This window comes from Anomaloglossus baeobatrachus, chromosome 4 (genome assembly GCF_048569485.1).
Source record: "Anomaloglossus baeobatrachus isolate aAnoBae1 chromosome 4, aAnoBae1.hap1, whole genome shotgun sequence".
Taxonomy (NCBI): Eukaryota; Metazoa; Chordata; class Amphibia; order Anura; family Aromobatidae; genus Anomaloglossus; species Anomaloglossus baeobatrachus.
In genome coordinates, this window is record NC_134356.1 from 670,414,775 (window position 1) to 670,419,693 (window position 4,919).

At 36.9% G+C, this 4,919-nt stretch overlaps 1 non-coding gene across 1 annotated transcript; it reads right to left on the bottom strand.

The window, feature by feature from the left end:
- Positions 1–4,370: 4,370 nt before the first annotated feature.
- Positions 4,371–4,444, bottom strand: TRNAI-AAU (transfer RNA isoleucine (anticodon AAU)). The gene has a single exon. It is a non-coding gene; the product is annotated as a tRNA-Ile (tRNA).
- Between the last annotated feature and the right edge of the window lie 475 nt (positions 4,445–4,919).

Sequence of the window (4,919 nt, forward strand, 5' to 3'; positions counted from 1 at the left end):
TTCCAGTTGCAGAAAACTTCTTAAAAAATGCTTAGAAACTGAAATCTCTGGCCATACAATAGATTATATTTCTATTTTGCTTCAATTCGTTACTCTGTCATACTTTAAGGTTAACGACGATGTAACATGGACACTCTCTTACTCTAACCAAGTTATTTCAAGTTTGTAAATTAATTTTATACATTGGATGGATAAAACCTACGGATCTTTTTCCAAAAATCACTGGATGTGAACAGAAAGCCACAGTGAAAGCGGCCACTTTTGCCCCATATCTACTCTCTTTTAATGAACTTGCTCTAATTTTGAGCCTGCTACTGACCTCTCAAAGCTTGATCTGTCCACAGTGAAAGGTAAAATATGTTGGAAGTTGACTAATTCTTAGAGAGCCCATCAAAAGCATAGAAACCAATCTTAAATGAGAATTGACAAGCTTTTTTTATATTATGAGCAATATGTTGCCACCAACCACTCTAACTTGTCACGTGATGAGCCAGTAAATTACGCCATTGCTTGGATTAGTTTTTGCCTGCATTACAATTAGTGATAGACTTAGCTGTCAATATTTACAGTTATATCGAATTCCAGTTGCCCAAAACTTCTTAAAAAACGCTTAGAAACTGAAATCTCTGGCCGTACAATAGATTATATTTCTATTTTGCTTCAATTCGTTACTCTGTCATACTTTAAGGTTAACGACGATGTAACATGGCCACTCTCTTACTCTAACCAAGTTATTTCAAGTTTGTAAATTAATTTTACACATTGGATGTATAAAACCTACGGATCTTTTTCCAAAAGTCACTGGATGTGAACAGAAAGCCAAAGGAATGGCCAGCACGGGGGTCGAACCTGCAACCTTGGCGTTATTAGCACCACGCTCTAACCGATTGAGCTAACCGGCCACTTTTGCCCCCATATTTACTCTCTTTTAATGAACTTGCTCTAATTTTGAGCCAGCTACTGACCTCTCAAAGCTTGATCTGTCCACAGTGAAAGGTAAAATACGTTGAAAGTTGACTAATTCTTAGAGAGCCCATCAAAAGCATAGGAACCAATCTTAAATAAGAATTGACAAGCTTTTTTTATATTATGAGCAATATGTTGCCACCAACCACTCTAACTTGTCACGTGATGAGCCAGTAAATTACGCCATTGCTTGGATTAGTTTTTGCCTGCATTACAATTAGTGATAGACTTAGCTGTCAATATTTACAGTTATATCGAATTCCAGTTGCCCAAAACTTCTTAAAAAACGCTTAGACACTGAAATCTCTGGCCATACATCAGATTATATTTCTATTTTGCTTCAAGTCGCTTGGATTAGTTTTGCCTGCATTACAATTAGTGATAGACTTAGCTGTCAATATTTACAGTTATATCGAATTCCAGTTGCCCAAAACTTCTTAAAAAACGCTTAGAAACTGAAATCTCTGGCCATACAATAGATTATATTTCTATTTTGCTTCAATTCGTTACTCTGTCATACTTTAAGGTTAACGACGATGTAACATGGCCACTCTCTTACTCTAACCAAGTTATTTCAAGTTTGTAAATTAATTTTACACATTGGATGGATAAAACCTACGGATCGTTTTCCAAAAGTCACTGGATGTGAACAGAAAGCCAAAGGAATGGCAAGCATGGGGGTCGAACCCGCAACCTTGGCATTATTAGCACCACGCTCTAACACATTGAGCTTACTGGCCACTTTTGCCCCATATCTACTCTCTTTTAATGAACTTACTCTAATTTTGAGCCAGCTACTGACCTCTCAAAGCTTGATCTGTCCACAGTGAAAGGTAAAATACGTTAAAAGTTGACTAATTCTTAGAGACCCCATCAAAAGCATAGGAACCAATCTTAAATGAGAATTGACAAGCTTTTTTTATATTATGAGCAATATGTTGCCACCAACCACTCTAACTTGTCACGTGATGAGCCAGTAAATTACGCCATTGCTTGGATTAGTTTTTGCCTGCATTACAATTAGTGATAGACTTAGCTGTCAATATTTACAGTTATATCGAATTCCAGTTGCCCAAAACTTCTTAAAAAACGCTTAGAAACTGAAATCTCTGGCCATACAATAGATTATATTTCTATTTTGCTTCAATTCGTTACTCTGTCATACTTTAAGGTTAACGACGATGCAACATGGCCACTCTCTTACTCTAACCAAGTTATTTCAAGTTTGTAAATTAATTTTACACATTGGATGGATAAAACCTACGGATCGTTTTCCAAAAGTCACTGGATGTGAACAGAAAGCCAAAGGAATGGCAAGCATGGGGGTCGAACCCGCAACCTTGGCATTATTAGCACCACGCTCTAACAGATTGAGCTTACTGGCCACTTTTGCCCCATATCTACTCTCTTTTAATGAACTTACTCTAATTTTGAGCCAGCTACTGACCTCTGAAAGCTTGATCTGTCCACAGTGAAAGGTAAAATACGTTGAAAGTTGACTAATTCTTAGAGAGCCCATCAAAAGCATAGGAACCAATCTTAAATGAGAATTAACAAGCTTTTTTTATATTATGAGCAATATGTTGCCACCAACCACTCTAACTTGTCACGTGATGAGCCAGTAAATTACGCCATTGCTTGGATTAGTTTTTGCCTGCATTACAATTAGTGATAGACTTAGCTGTCAATATTTACAGTTATATCGAATTCCAGTTGCCCAAAACTTCTTAAAAAACGCTTAGAAACTGAAATCTCTGGCCATACAATAGATTATATTTCTATTTTGCTTCAATTCGTTACTCTGTCTTACTTTAAGGTTAACGACGATGTAACATGGCCACTCTCTTACTCTAACCAAGTTATTTCAAGTTTGTAAATTAATTTTACACATTGGAAGGATAAAACCTACGGATCGTTTTCCAAAAGTCACTGGATGTGAACAGAAAGCCAAAGGAATGGCAAGCATGGCAGTCGAACCCGCAACCTTGGCATTATTAGCACCACGCTCTAACAGATTGAGCTTACTGGCCACTTTTGCCCCACATCTACTCTATTTTAATGAACTTACTCTAATTTTGAGCCAGCTACTGACCTCTCAAAGCTTGATCTGTCCACAGTGAAAGGTAAAATACGTTGAAAGTTGACTAATTCTTAGAGAGCCCATCAAAAGCATAGGAACCAATCTTAAATGAGAATTGACAAGCTTTTTTTATATTATGAGCAATATGTTGCCACCAACCACTCTAACTTGTCACGTGATGAGCCAGTAAATTACGCCATTGCTTGGATTAGTTTTTGCCTGCATTACAATTGGTGATAGACTTAGCTGTCAATATTTACAGTTATATCGAATTCCAGTTGCCCAAAACTTCTTAAAAAACGCTTAGACACTGAAAATTCTGGCCATACAATAGATTATATTTCTATTTTGCTTCAAGTCGCTTGGATTAGTTTTGCCTGCATTACAATTAGTGATAGACTTAGCTGTCAATATTTACAGTTATATCGAATTCCAGTTGCCCAAAACTTCTTAAAAAACGCTTAGAAACTGAAATCTCTGGCCATACAATAGATTATATTTCTATTTTGCTTCAATTCGTTACTCTGTCATACTTTAAGGTTAACGACGATGTAACATGGCCACTCTCTTACTCTAACCAAGTTATTTCAAGTTTGTAAATTAATTTTACACATTGGAAGGATAAAACCTACGGATCGTTTTCCAAAAGTCACTGGATGTGAACAGAAAGCCAAAGGAATGGCAAGCATGGCGGTCGAACCCGCAACCTTGGCATTATTAGCACCACGCTCTAACAGATTGAGCTTACTGGCCACTTTTGCCCCATATCTACTCTCTTTTAATGAACTTACTCTAATTTTGAGCCAGCTACTGACCTCTCAAAGCTTGATCTGTCCACAGTGAAAGGTAAAATACGTTGAAAGTTGACTAATTCTTAGAGAGCCCATCAAAAGCATAGGAACCAATCTTAAATGAGAATTGACAAGCTTTTTTTATATTATGAGCAATATGTTGCCACCAACCACTCTAACTTGTCACGTGATGAGCCAGTAAATTACGCCATTGCTTGGATTAGTTTTTGCCTGCATTACAATTAGTGATAGACTTAGCTGTCAATATTTACAGTTATATCGAATTCCAGTTGCCCAAAACTTCTTAAAAAACGCTTAGAAACTGAAATCTCTGGCCATACAATAGATTATATTTCTATTTTGCTTCAATTCGTTACTCTGTCATACTTTAAGATTAACGACGATGTAACATGGCCACTCTCTTACTCTAACCAAGCTATTTCAAGTTTGTAAATTAATTTTACACATTGGATGGATAAAACCTACGGATCTTTTTCCAAAAGTCACTGGATGTAAACAGAAAGCCAAATGAATGGCCAGCACGGGGGTCGAACCCGCAACCTTGGCATTATTAGCACCACGCTCTAACCGATTGAGCTAACCAGCCACTTTTACCCAATATCAACTCTCGTTTAATGAACTTGCTCTAATTTTGAGCTAGCTACTGACCTCTCAAAGCTTGATCTGTCCACAGTGAAAGGTAAAATACGTTGAAAGTTGACTAATTCTTAGAGAGCCCATCAAAAGCATAGGAACCAATCTTAAATGAGAATTGACAAGCTTTTTTTATATTATGAGCAATATGTTGCCACCAACCACTCTAACTTGTCACGTGATGAGCCAGTAAATTACGCCATTGCTTGGATTAGTTTTTGCCTGCATTACAATTAGTGATAGACTTAGCTGTCAATATTTACAGTTATATCGAATTCCAGTTGCCCAAAACTTCTTAAAAAACGCTTAGACACTGAAAATTCTGGCCATACAATAGAGTATATTTCTATTTTGCTTCAAGTCGCTTGGATTAGTTTTGCCTGCATTACAATTAGTGATAGACTTAGCTGTCAATATTTACAGTTATA